We start from the raw sequence: 15684 nt of genomic DNA, 5'->3' as shown, positions 1-15684 counted from the left end.
AGGTAGGTCTGATTCAGTCTCCCCTGGGGTCACTGCTCCTTCCCCTGGGTCCTGATGCACACACTACTTTGTGTGTGCCCTCCAAGAGTGGAGTGTTTGTTTCCCCCAGTCCTGTCAAAGTCCTGCAATCAATTCCCACTAGGCTTCGAAGTCTGATTCTCTAGGAATTCCTCCTCCCGTTGCCAGACCCCCAGGTTGGGAAGCCTGACGTGGGGCTCAGAACCTTCACTCCAGTGGGTGGACTTCTGTGGTATAAGTTTTCTCCAGTCTGTGAGTCACCCACCCACCAGTTATGGGATTTGATTGTACTGTGACTGTGCCCCTCCTACCATCTCATTGTGGCTTCTCCTTTGTCTTTGGATGTGGGGTATCTTTTTTGATGAGTTCCAGTGTCTTCCTGTCGATGATTGTTCAGCAGCTAGTTGTGATTCTGGTGTTCTCGGAAGAGGGAGTGAGAGCATGTCCTTCTACTCCGCCATCTTGGTTCTCTGTCCTACTTCTTTAAATTTTTAAACTCAAATTTATTGGTATAAATTGTGTATAACATTATCATTTTTAATGTATTCTATACATATGTTTATATTTCCCTTCTGGTCCCTAATATTAATTTTATCTTCTATCTACTTTTCTTAGAGCTTTATCTCTTTATTGGACCTTTAATAACAGCTTATGGTACATAGAATTATTATAGTATCCAGCAGTTCCACTACTTGGTATATATTCCAGAGAACTGAAGGCAGGAACTCAAACAGTTAGTTTTAAAACTGTGTTCATAACAGTATTATTCACAATAGCCAAAAGTTAGAAGCAACCCAAATGTCCATTGATGGATGAATATATAAACAAAATATGGTATATACATACAATAGAATATTATTTAGCCTTAAATAGGAAGAAAATTCTGATACATGCTACAATATGGATGAACGTTAAAGACATTGTGCTAAGTGAAATGAGCCATTCACAAAAGGATAGATATTTTATGATTCCATATATATTCCTTTTATATGAGGTATCCAGAGTAGTCAAATTCATAGAGACAAAGAATGGTGGTTGTCAGGGTCTAGGGGAGGAGGGAATGAGGAGTTGTGGTTTAATGGATACAGAGTTTCAGTTTGGGAAGAAGAAAAATTCTGGAGATGGATGGTGGTGATGGTTGTATAAAACTGTGAATGTACTTAATGCCACTGAAGTATACATTGATTATGAATACTATGCATTTTGGTTGTTTGCTATTTCATCTTTTTCCATATTTATTGTTACCCTTCAATTTGTAATGGTTTATTTTGTTGTTCTTTTTCTACCTACTTTAAATGGATGCTTTTGTCATTTCTTCATCTATTTTCAGTGTTTCTTCTTTTCTAATAAATTAATTCATGGCTATTGGTTTTCCTTTGAGTATAGTTTTACTGTCTCAGATTTTACTCTTATTTGAATAAAAAATAATTCAATATATTATTCTGTAATAGATAACATACAACTAGATGCTGTGATAAATAAATCTCAATATTTCCTTAGACACAACAGAACTTTTTTTTACTTATCTGACTGTCCAATGTGGGTTGATATTCCTAGGTGTCAGGTGGCCTTCTTCTATGACTTAGTCCTAAAATTCAGTGTTACATATTGCTGTTGTGTTGCACTTCTGTGAACGGTTGTAGCAACAATGTGAACAGTTTCTCCAGAAGTTTTGTACAATATGGTCCTAATTCAACATGTATTTCTTGAGCACCTGTCACGTGAAGAGAAAACAGTCTACACTCTGAATACCTGAAGGTGAAACTCCACAGCCTCTGCCTGCATTTATTGAAAAGCATGTACCTGATTCTCTGTCTTTTGAATTTTGGAAGTCAATATGGCTTTAAGCATGCTATGTCATATCTTTACATGAGTCTCAGTTACTTCATGTGAAAAGTAAGGATAGTAATAATACTTACCCTAGCGTTTTAGGAACACTTAGCTCAAGGCCTGCCTCAATATGTGTTTATTATTGTTTTAGTTACTGTATATAGTAATGTTTGTATAAGCATATTATCCACTGAAAATTCCATTTCTAATTTGTCAAGAAAGATTTATAACTAGTTACTATTTTTAGATACTCAATAGTGTATTCACGTTAATCAAAGTTACCCAATCTTTAACTAATAGGTAAATTTCTATTTTTAAAAATCTGAGGTCACTTGGGATTAAATCCCAAGCCTAGTTCATAAGGATACATTCTTCCTGAGAGAATCAAAAACTAGAAATTAGGTAATGGAAGGTAAGTAAGAAGAAATGTCCACTCAGTCACTTGCAACTGAAAAACCAATCAAGTGAAGGTCTTTTCTGCTGTCTCTGCTCAATTAAGATGCAGGATGAGGGGGAGGGAGAGCCTGATGACAAGACCATCAAAGTAAAAGAGAAGCAAGCAAAGGATCTGGGTAAGAGATCTGACAAAAACAAATATTACAAAGTTTCTTTTGCAAGAAAACTTGGAAACTCATTTTCTAGCTGGGAAGAGTTCTGGTTCTACATTTATTGCCCTGCTTTAAGACAGGCAATTTTAGCTTTATTCTTAGGGAAGATATTTTGGTGGAAGTCCATTAAGCACTGTCATGTATTTGTTTTCACTCTACTGGCATTGTGTATTTTCTCTTTGCTCCCTTACAAGATCCCCTCAGGATTCCTGTTGCTTTAGTTATTAACGGCATATTGTCATTTGAAGTTTCTTTACTTCAAAATTCAATATATTTGGCCCTTAACTCACATTATTTTTATACAAAAGATATTTCTATAATCTAAGTGAAGTGAACAATTAAAGGAAATTCAAGTCCTGAATCACATTCATACCATCTAAACTCTTAAGGGGCAAATCTGTGTCTTGGATAGGACCAGCTACTTAATTTGTGGGTGCCAGTACAAAATGAAAATGCAGAATCCTTTATTAAAAAGTTAGGAATTTCACAATGGTGACATCAGAGAATTAAACTAATTATGGAGTCCTTCTGATATCATGATACTGTATGACACAGGTTGCCCACCCATGAAGCCATCCTTTATCATGGATGTTCTTTAGTGAACTCTGCATTTGCTTTCAATACTATGAGCCTGTGTAGTTGCGTGCCCTCTCTCTCCCTCTCCTTCCCTCCCTCCCTTTCTCTCTCTCTCTCTCCCTCCCTCCCTCCCTTCTTCCTGGATTTCTCATGTTGCATAGGACACCACAGTGCACAGGCTTATGCTAAAATTGTTCTGTGGTAGAGGTGGCCAATCGTTCCCCCAAATGTACCATCTTTTTTCCCTTAATAAGACAAACTTTGGTCATTAGCTGGGCATATGGTCATCTGGAAAATAATGACACATTTCAGTCTCTCTTGCTGTCAAGTATGGTCATATGATTAATTTCTGGCCAATAGGATATAAACAGAAGTGTTACATGTGATTTTTAAGAAGTATCCTTTCAGGGACGGGGCAGATCCTTCCTCAGTTCCTTACTCCTTTCTATTGACTAGAATGTGAATGGAATGGCTAGAGCTGAGACAACTTTATTGCACATATATCATAGAGTGTTTAGCCATTCTTTAATTGATGAACATTGAAATTTTCCCTAAATACTTCACTATTGTGAACAATGGTGAAATAAGCATTTTTGAACCTATATTCTTTGTACTTACCTTTGTCTTGGCTAGACACTGAGAAATATAATTCCTAAGTGGTAGAATATGTATATTTTTATGTAAAATTTGTCTTTAAAGGGGATGTATCAAGTTATGTTCCCATCAACAGTTTATTCATTTGAAAAAAATATGAATTTTTATGATATTTCAGGTACTATGTATGCTAAAGAGAAGATTGAGATGTTTTGTTTATGATTAAATTTTTATTTGAAAAGGGAAACTAAATAATAAGCAAATCAATATATAATTAGCATTATATTAAGTAGCAATAAGTACTGATATAATATGGATAGCAGTGGTGGGGATTAACATTATATAAAGTGTTTAGATAAGACCTAGTTTAGGAAATGACATTTGGGCCAGAGACCAAATAAGAAGAAGAAAGATATTATTCCAGGCAAAGGAAACAGAAGATGCAAAGACCCTGAGATTGGGACAAGCTTGGCTTGTTCTAGAAAGAGAAAATCCAGTGTATTTGAAGCATAATGTGCAAGGATAAGGGTAGTATAAGATGAAGTTGGAAAAGTAGACAGGCTAGAGATCCCATAGGGCCTTGAAAACCATGATAAAGAGTTTGAATTTTTTTCCTAAATGAAACAAAGTCATTCAAATATTTTAAGGAAAGGGAGTGATAATCATGTGTTTTTAAAAATGATTACTTTGGACCCTGAATAGAGAATGACTTGTTGAGAGATAAGAGAAGAAAATAGGATATCTGTCTGTAGGATGTTATGTAGCCTACACCCAGGTAAGATATGTTCGTAATTTAGCCTAGGGTTGATGTAATGAAGATGAGGAGAAGTGGGCAAATTTGGACAATCTTAAGGGTATAGTATAGACAGCTTTTTTGTTTGTTTGTTTTTTAGCCATGTCTTGCGGCTTGTGGGATCCTACTTCCCCAACCAGGGGTCAAACCTGGGCCCTCATCAGTGAAAGCATGGAGTCCCAACCACTGGACCACCAGGGAATTCCCTAGACAGGTTTTAGAAATGGGTCAGATATCATAATCTGTTTCTTCTACTTTTGCTAATGTTTTATATGATCAAGTTATATAATTTTTGCCAATCAATGGATTAAAAATGGTATCTCTTGACGTGGAAAGTTCATTTCCCTGATTACTAATGAAGCTGAGCATTCTTTTATTAACCATTTTCATCCTTTATAAATGCACACTTTCTATTGTGTTATTTGCATGTCTCCTTAGTTTGTAGTTTCTAATGATTTCTCGATAAGAATATTTGTTCATTACACATTTCAAGTATTTTCTTCAGCTCTATCAGTTGTCTTTTTAAACTTTCCTTGTGGTATCTTTTTTTAAAAAATCTTAAATTTAATGTAGTTAAATTCATCAGTCTTTACTTTGACTCTTAATTTTTGCATCTTACTTAAAAATACTTTCCCTAATTAAAGGACATAAATATATCATATACATTTTAATTCATTTTATGAATTTTTAAATATTTGAGTCTTTAATCTATTTGGAATTTAAGTTTTTGAATACTTTGTCCTAGGAATAAATATAATTTTTCCCATATGGATAGTTATTTGTCCCAGTACCATTCTGTTGATTTTAAAGGCACCTTTATTACATACTCAACTTTCACGTATTTTGACAAGCAAACGTCTATTACTGACGTCTTTTTTGCTTGATCAATAAACTTGACAAGTCCTGTACCAATAGCAAAATGTTTTAATTAAAATAAGTTTATAATGTACTTTCATACCTGATAGTGTAGTGACTAAGCAGGTTCTGGAGGTAATTGATTGTATTTGAATCTGAATTTTCTATTACTCACTGTATGCATTGGGAAATTTATTTAATTTTTCCTATGCCTCAGCTTTTTCAAGTGTAAAGTGGAGATAATAGAACTTCCCTCCTAGGGTTGCTATGAGGATTCAATTAGCTTTTCAGAAACAGATAAATATTTAGCTATAACCTAATAAAGCAACATTATTAAGATGATCAGAAGAACAGTTTGATGCTCTAAATTGGAAAGGAACAAGTAAAGTTATCTCTGTCAATGACATGATCTTATATGTAGAATATCCTAAAGACTTCATGCATGTACACACACACGACTAATAAATTAATTCAGTAAAGTTGCAGGATATACAAAATCAACACATAAAAATCAGTTGCATTTCTATACACCAGAAATGAACTATCTGAAAAGAAAATTAAGAAAACAATCAAATTTACAGTAGCATAAAAAGGAATAAAATACTTAGGAGAAAATTTAACCAAGGAAATGAAAGACTTGTACACCAACAACCATAAAACACAAACGAAAGAAATTAAAGCAGACACAAATAAATGGAAAGACACCACATGTTCATGGATTAGAAGAATTAATATTATTAAAATGCCCATACTACCCAAAGTGATCTACAGATTCAGTGCAATCCCTATCAAAATTCCAATGGCACTTTTTACAGAAGTAGAAAAAAAATTCTAAAATTCATATGAAACCACAGAAGACTTTAAATAGTCAAAGCAATTTTGAGCAAGAAAACAAAGTTGAAGGCATCACACTTCCTGATCTTAAAATATATTACAAAGCTACAGTAATCAAACCAGTATGGTACTGGCATTAAAAACGGACATAAGGACCAATTTAATTGAATGGAGAGCCCAGATATAAACCTACCTATGTACAGTAAACTGATCTTTGACAAAGGGCCAAGAATACACAACGTGGAAAAGATAGTCTTTTCAATAAATTGTGTTGGGAAAACTGTATATCCACATGCAAAAGAATGGAATTGGCACTTATCTTACACCATACACAGAAAATAACTCAACATAGATTAAAGATTTAAACATAAGACCTGAAACTATAAAACTACTAGAAGAAAACAGGGAAAAAGAGTCTTGACATTGGTCTTGGCAATAATTTCTTGGATATGACACCAAAAACATAAGCAACAAAAGGAAAAGTAAAGTGGAACTACTTCGAACTGAAGAGCTTCTGCACAGACAAAAAAAAAAAAAGTAAAAAAAAAAAAAAAAAGGCAACCTACAGAATGGGAGAACATATTTGCAAACCACATATCTGAAAAAGGGTTAATATTCAAAATATATAAGGAATTCATACAAATCAATAGCAATAATAACAATAATAATAACCCGATAAAATATAGGCAAAGGAACTGAATAGACATTTCTCCAAAGAAGACATCCAAATGGCCAGCAGGCGTATGAAAAGACAGGCAGCATCACTAATCATCAGGGAACTGCAAATCAAAGCCACAATGAGATATCATCTCATATCAATTAACATGGCTAAACAAAAGGTGACAAAATTTTATCAATAGAATAAAAGATAACAAGTGTTGGTAAGGATGCAGGGAAAAGGGAACACTTGTACACTGTTGACAGGGATGCAAAATGGTGCAGATGCTATGGAAAACAGTATGGAAGTTCCTCAAAAAATAAACTACCATATAATCCAGCAATATCATTTCTGTGTCTATATCCAAAGGAATTGAAATTAGGATCAACATTATTCACAACAGTCAAGACGTTGAAGCAACCTAAATGTCCATTGATGGATGAATGGATAAAGAAAAGTGATATAAATATTATTCAGTCTTATAAAGAAAGGAAATCCTGACATTTGTGGCAACACAGATGAACCTGGAGGACATTATGCTAAGTGAAATAAGCCAGACACAGAATTACAAATACTATATGATACCACTTATATGAGGAATCTAAAATAGCCATACTCATTGAAACAGAGAGTAGAACGGTGGTTGTCAGGTTGTGGGGGGAGGAAGATATAGAGAGGTATTAGTCACAGGTTACAAAACTTCTGTTATGTACGATGAACAAGTCTGAGAGATCTGCTATACAGCATAGTTCCTATAGTTAAAAATACTATATTGTATACTTAAACATTTGCTAAGAAAATAGATCTTACATTATGTGTTCTTATCACAAAAATAATAATAAATGAACAGGGTGGGAGGAAACTTTTGAAGGTGGTATATATCCTTATGGTATAGACTGTGGTGATGGTTTCATGAATGTATATTTATCTCCAAACTCATCAAGTTGTATACATCAAATATGTACAAGTTTGTGTATGTCAATCATACCATAATAAATTGGTTTTTTTAAAAAAAGAACAGATTGAGTTCCATAAGCATGCAACAGATTTAGGAAAAACTCAGAATGAGTTTGAAAATTTATCCATATTGAAGCAGTTTGCAGGCCTGTGAAAACCAGAAGCTGATGCAAACATATAGGAGCAATTCTATTTTTACTCTTTATACTCAATATTCAGAGAGAAAGCATGGTTAGATGATGTTTTATAGGTAGAGAATTATACCAGGAAATCCAGTTTCCAGCCAAAGCACTGTCCCTAATTAGTTGTGTGACTTGAAGAAAGCTATTTAATTTCCTTGTCACTTAGTTTACCCATTTGGCTAGTGGGCATAAAATGACTATTTTCTTTGTAATTGGGTTGTTGTAAAGATAAAGAAGCTTATAGGTGTGAATTCCTGTCACAAAGCATTAAAACTTTAAACAAATGTATATCACTTTACTATTAGCATAAGATGACAAAAATTTAAATTCTTTTGCTCTGTGTAATCAGAGGTCTGTGGTCATTAACAATCCATAGCAATTGTGTTTCCCACATACTTGAAGGTCATAGAGAATCCAGCAGTTATGAAAGTGGAATAGAAAACTCTTATATCCTTTATGGTGGTTCACTTTTGGTTCAGAGCACCTAAAAGCTGGACAGCATGCAGCCCCTCAGCTGCAAAGTATAAAAGTCCTCCACTAGCTCAGGAAGAGTTTATCACTATCTTTGGTCACTTTTCTCATTTACTATCAGTTATGCTCATATTTCAAGAAGGTAAATAGTTAGAGGTTTAAAAAAGGAGTTCTTCAACTCTGTAGTGTTGGAACTGCTATTTGAGTACATACTGATCTGACACATTCTCAGCAGGCACCAATAGTCAGAAAATCTGGGCTCTGTTCACAGCCATCATTTAGTTTAGCTGAATCACATAGAGCCAAAATCAAAACAAAACAAAACAAAAACAAAAACACCACACTAGGTGGCAGTTTCTTTGCATTTCTCATCTTTACAACCAGATGTACTAGTGTTGTGTGAATATGGACAAACTATTGCCATTGTTCTGTGCACAAATATGGATCCATTATTTTAATGTTATACCAACAGATAAAATAAGCACAACAAATAACTTTGAAACTTATATTCAGTTCAATGAACACTTCTTGAGTGCTTCATATTGCCAGACACCATGCTAGGCCCTTGAGAAGCAAAGAAAAATAGTAGTTTTTTACCTTTGAAGAAATTCCATTTAGTAAATTCACATCATTGTGATGAATATAATGATAAAGGTGTTTTCTTCACCTATAATACAGAAAATTAGTGAATTCCTGATATCCAATGCAAGCATTATAATAGACTCCAATTATTTTTCTTTCCATAAATCAATCATCTGTTCTGCCACTCAGGCTCAAATCTTGAGTGTCATCTTTGGCAAAGATCAATTATGTTGCTATTTGACCTTTAGTTCATCACTTCTGATTGATGCATAGTACTATTCTGTAGTATGTACCCACTAAATTTTACTTATTTCCCCAAATAATGGAAACCTAAGTTGCCACTTACTTCCACAAGGAGTGCGGTGATGTGTATCTTTACATGAGACCTTTTATGGGTCTGTGCATATATTACTCTTGGATATTAATCTGGGAGCGGGATTGAGTAATAAACTTTGTGTATGCTTATGTTTACTAATTCAATTTACTCAACAGAATATTGGTATCAGTCTATATCCCACAAGTTGGGTGGGTATGAGGTTTCATATGTTTTTCATTTTTGCTAATATTTGGTTTTCTCAGACTTTCTGATATTTATCCATTATTATTGGTGTACTTTAAAAACAGTGTACATTGCTGTTTTAATTTGTAATTGTCTAGTGACAAATAGAGTTGAAATCAACTTTTACATGTCTGTTAACCATTTTAATTCCCCTTTTATGATTTGCCTACTTATAGCCTTTCCCAAGTTATTTGTTGTATAATCCAAATATTTACTGTTGATTTGCAAGTGATTATTGTATATCTCAGACATACAATAATACCTTGTGAGCTTTTAACATCGAAAATTTATCTTCCAAATTTTTTAATAGAACTTATTTTTAGATCTGTTTTGGTTCACAGCAGTACTGGGCAAAAGGTACAGGGATTTCCCATATAACCCCTGCCACCACAAATGCATAACCTCCCCTATTATCAGCATCCCCCACCAGAGTGGTACCTTTGTTATTACTGATGAACGTACATTGACAAATCATCACCCAAAGTCAATAGTTTATGTTAGGGTTCACTCTTGGTATTGTGCATTATATGGGTTCAGACAAATGTATAATGACATGTATCCACCATATAGTATCATACAGAGTAGTTTCACTGCCCTAAGAATCCTTTGTGCTCCACCTATTCATCGCTTACTCCCAGGTAACCTTTGGCAACCATAGATCTTTCTATTGTCTCCATAGTTTTTGCCTTTTCCAGAATGAATCATACAGTATGTAGCCTTTTAAGATTGGCTTCTTTCACTTAGTAATGTGTATTTAAGTTTCCTCTACATTTTTCATGGCTTGATAGATCATTTCTTTTTAGCATTTAACAATATTCCAAGTTTTGGCAATTATGAATAAAACTGCTATAGATATTCATGTGCAGAGTTTTGGGTGGACCTAAGTTTTCAGCTCCTTTGGGTAGATACCAAGGAGCATGATTGACAGATGGTATGGTAAGAGTATGTTAGTTTTGTAAGAAACCACCAAACTCTTCCAAAGTGGCTGTGCCATTTCACATTCCCACCAGCAATGAATGAGAGTTCCTGTTGCTCCACATCCTCAAAAAATTTTGATGTTGTCGGTGTTCTGGATTTTAGTCGTTCTAATAGGTGTGGTAGCTCATTGTTGTTTTAATTTGCATTTTCTTGATGACAAATGATGTGGAGCATCTTTTCATATGCTTATTTGCCATCTGTATATCTTCTTTAACGAGGTATCTACTAAGGTCTTTGGCCCATTTATTAATCAGGTTGTTTTCTTATCATCGAGTTTTAAGAGTTCTTTCTGTATTTTGGATGAGTCCTTTGTCAATGTATCTTTGCAAATATTTCCTCCCAGTCTGTGAACTAACTTTTCATTCTCTTGACAGTGTCTTTTATAGAGCAGAAATTTTAAATTTCAGTAGTCCAGCTTATCAGTTGTTCATAGAGTATAACTTGGTGTTGTATGTAAAAGTCATCATCAAATCTAAGGTCATCTAGAGTTTCTCCTATGTTATATTCTAGAAGTTTTATAGTTTTGCATTTTACATTTAGGTCTGTTATCCATTTTGAGTTAATATTTGTGAAAGATGTAAAGTCTATGTCTAGGTTCCTTTTTTGCGTGTGGCTGTCCAGTTATTTCAGCATCATTTATTGAAAAGACTATCTTTTCTCCAGTGTAATGCCTTTGCTCCTTTCTCGAGATCAATTGACTATATTTATATGGGTCTATTTCTGGGCTCTATTCTGTGCATTGATCTATATGTCTATTCTTTCACCAATACCACACTGTCTTTTTTTTAAACTGAAATATAGTTGATTTACAATATTGTGTTAGTTTCAGCTGTACAGCATAGTGTTTCAGTATTTTTGGAGAGTGTACTCCGTTATAGTTTATTACAAGATATTGGGTATAATTCCCTGTGCTTTACAGTAAATTCTTGTTGTGTATATATTTTATGTATAGTAGTTTGCATCTGTTAATCCTATACCCCTGATTTGTCCCCTTCCCTCTCCTCTTTGGTAACCTCAAGTTTGTTTTCTATATCTATGAGTCTGCCATATCTTGATTACTGTAGCTTTATAGTAAGTCTTGAAGTCAGGTAGTGTCATTCTTCCAACTTTGTTTTTCTCCTTCAATATTGTGTTGGCTATTCTGGGTCTTTTGCCATTCAATGTAAACTTTAGAATCAGTTTGTCAATATCCAAAAAATAATTAGCTGTTATTTTCATTGGGGTTGCATTGAATCTGTATACCAAGGTGAAAAGAACTGATATCTTGATAATTATTGAGTCTTCTTATCCATGAACATAGAATATTTCTCTGTTTTTATAGTTCTTTGATTCTTTCATTAGAGTTTTATAGTTTTCCTAATATAGGTCGTATATATTTTTTAGACTTATACTTAAGTATTTAATTTTTTTGGATGCTAACATAAATGGTATTATTTTTTAAATTTCAAATTCCACTTGTTCACTGCTGGTATAAAGGAAATCAATTGACTGTTGTATATTAACCTTGTGTCATGTAACCTGCATAAGGTTGCTTGTTAGTTCTAGTAGGTTTTTTTGTCTGTTCTCTTAGATATTCCACATAGGCTATCATGTCATCTGTAAACAAAGACAGTTTTATTTCTTCCTTTACAATTAGGATATCTCTATTTCCTTTCTTTTTTATTGCATTAGCTAGGAGTTGGATTTAATTTGTTCTTCTTTTTTTAGTTATCCTAAAGTAGAAGATTAGATGAGTGATTTTCAATCTTTCTTCTTTTCTAATACATTCACTTAATGCTAAAAATTTCCCACTAAGCACTGCTTTTGCTGCACCTAACAAACTTTGATATGTTGTGTTTTCTAATTTCATTTAGTTCAAAATATTTTAAAATTTGTCTTGAGATTCCTTCTTTGACTCACATGCTATTTCTAAGTGTGTTGTTTAATCTCCAGGTGTTTGGGGGTTTGCCAGCTATCCTTCTGTTACTGAATTTCCCCAATTTTTCATCTATTAACTTCCTCCAAGGGGTTCTTCACTAAAAGAAATCTTTAAATTTTATGTGGTCAAATAGATTACTATTTTGCTTTATGATATCTGCATTTTGTATCTTGAAGAAGTCAATCCTAATTTAAAGACAAAAATATACATTTCTAAAATGTTTCTGCTCCCTTTTATACTTTTTCTTTTCACAATTAGAACTTGAATACATCTGGAATGTCACCTTTGTATATAGTTTGTTATTTTCCTGTGACTTTTTTTTACAACTTTATTGAATTATAATGGGCATACGGTCAACTGCACATGTTTAAATTGTGTCTATCTAACTATCTATCTATCTATCATCTATTATCTATATAAACATCCCTTTTTATTTCACCACAATCATGATAGTCAACTTATTCATGAACCCTGAAAGTTTCTTTGGATTCCTTTGCAATTCCTATCTCCTACACTTCCCCATTTCTCACCTTCTCAGACAAACACTCATATGCTTTCTGTCACTATAGATTAGTTTGCATTTTGCAGAATTTTATATAAATGAAATCATATATTTTATACCATTTTTGGTCTGGCTTCCTTAGTGTAATTTTTTTGTGATTTATCCATACTCTTGCATGTATCACTAGTTCATTCCTTTTTATTGTGAAATATTATTCCTTTACATGATATCTTTTATATGTTCCATTTTATGTTTATCCATATACCTGTTTGTTCATTTTTATCCATTCAAGAACATATGATTATTATAAATAAAGCTGCTATGAGCATTTGCACACAGGTTTTCATATGGACACGTGCTTCATTTGGAATATATGTCTTATGTAAATGCCTTGGAGTGGAATGCTTAGATAATATGGTAGGTGTATGTTTAACTTTTTAAGAAACCCCCTAAATGTTTTCCAAGGTGGCTGCCATTTACTTTCCCATGAACCGTATATGAGAGCTCTGTTTGTTCTGCATCCTGTCTAACAGTTGGTATGGTCAGTCTTTTCAATTTTAGCTATTTTAATAGGTGTTTACAGGTATCACACTGTAGTTTTAGTTTGCATTTCTTAATGACTAGTGATAGTCATTAGGACTATCATGTGCTTATTTTGTAATCCAGATATCTTCTTTTGAGAAGAATCTGTTCTAATCTTTTGTCCCTTTATTTATTGAGTTGTGGTTTTCTTAATAAGTTTTGAGAGGTATTTATATATTCTGCATATTAACTATGATATGCAAATATTTTCTCTCAGTCTGGGGGTATAGGTATATTTTCTGGAACAAGACTTTAAAATTTTAATGAATTCCAATTTATCAATTTGTTTTTTATAACTTGTGCTTTAGATATCATGTCTAAGAAATCTTTACCTAACTAAAGACCACACATTTTTTTCTATAATTTTTCTAAAAACATTATAAATTTTTACATTTAGATCTGTGATTCATTTTTAGTTAATTTTTATATATGGTGTGGGTTATGGATAGAAGTTTATTTTTGCATATAGTTATCCAGTTGTTCCAGCAGCATTTGTTGAAATGACTCTTCTTCCACTGAATTGTCTTTGTATCTTTGTCAAAAATTAATTCAATATATGTGTGTGAGTCTCCTTCTGTCTTTCTACTCTGTCCCACTGATCCCCTTGTCGATATTTAAATATCACACTACATTTGTCACTGTAGCTTTATAATGTCTTTAAATGAGGTTGTGTTATTCCTCAAACTTTTTCTTTTTCACAACTCTTTTTTCACAATTCTAGTTCCTTGCATTTCTGTATACATTTTAGAATCAGCTTGCCATTTTTTACGATAAAAGCCTGTTGATATTTTGTGTGGGATTGTGATGAACCTATAGATAGATTTGGAGAGAATTAACATCTTAACAATATTGAGTCTTCCAAACTGTAAACAAGGTGTATATCTCCATTTATTTAGGCATTCTTTAATTTATCTCAACAATGTTTTTCACTTTTCTTTGTACATGTATTTCACATCTTTTGTCTGAGTCATCACCAAATATTTATTTTTTGATGCAACTGTAAATGGTATATTTTAAATTTCAATAGCCACTTGTTCTTTGCTAGTGTATAGAAAAACAAATAATTTTTGTATATGACCTTTTATCCTTCAGCCTTGCTAAGCTCACTTATTAGTTCCAATAGCTTTTCTGTAAATTCTATTAGATTTTCTACATAAGTGACCATGTCATCTACAAATAAAGACAGTTTTATTTTCTTTTTGCAAGCTGGATGACATTTATTTCTTTTTCATGCTTGATTGCACTGTCTAGAACCTCCATTACAATGTTAAATAGAAGTGGTGAGAGCATGTATCCTTGTATTATTCCTGATCTTAGGGGGAAAACATTCTATCTTTCACCATTAACTATGAGGTTAGATGAAAGTTTTTCATAAAGGGCCCTTATCAGGTTGAGAAAGTTCCCTTCTATTCCTAGTTTGCTGTAAGTTTTTGTCTGGAATGGCTATTATATTCTGTCCAGTGTTTTTTTCTGCATCTATTGAAAATGATTATACAGGGTTTTTTGTTTATTAATGTGTTGAATTACTTTGATTTACATTTGAGTGTTAAACCAACCCAACATTCTTGCAATAAACTCCCATTTGTTCAGGATGTATTACCCTTTTTATATATTGCTGTGTAGATATCTGGTTGACAATTTTATTCCTTTAGCCCTTTTGAATATGTCATTTCACTGTGTTCTGGCATTCATTGTTTCTGATGAGGTCACAGTAAGTCATGAAACCTAGCAACTTTGCTCTCATAGAGAGCTTTGGTAGAACTCCTGAGCCAACTGAGCTATGGGAGGAATATAGGAGAAGGCCTGGGCAAGAATGATACATATTTCCACTCACAGTTCTTATCCAAGCTTTGGTATTTTTTTCTTGCATAAACACTTCTCAATTTGTTTTATGCTTTTGTTGACTTACAGAGCTCAGCAGTGGTTGTTTCCCATGATTTTATCCAGTTTAATTGATGCTTTTTGTGGGGAGAATTTATCAAGCTTTTAGTCCACCATATTGGAAATACTGCCTCCTTACCGACTATTTTTCTTTCTTGCAATGATGACAGGGAAGCTAATTGTCTGCCAAAGGATATGTGGGAGAGAAAAAAAGGACAGACATTAAAAAGCAAAACTAAACAAAACTTCTATCTTCTACCCATGGTTCCAGCCTCAACTATTATAAGCTACTTCTCCTCTCCCCAC

Source organism: Balaenoptera ricei, chromosome X (assembly GCF_028023285.1).
Source record: "Balaenoptera ricei isolate mBalRic1 chromosome X, mBalRic1.hap2, whole genome shotgun sequence".
In the NCBI taxonomy this organism is placed as follows: Eukaryota; Metazoa; Chordata; class Mammalia; order Artiodactyla; family Balaenopteridae; genus Balaenoptera; species Balaenoptera ricei.
The sequence above is the reverse complement of the archived record's forward strand: the minus strand, read 5'-3'. Positions refer to the sequence as shown.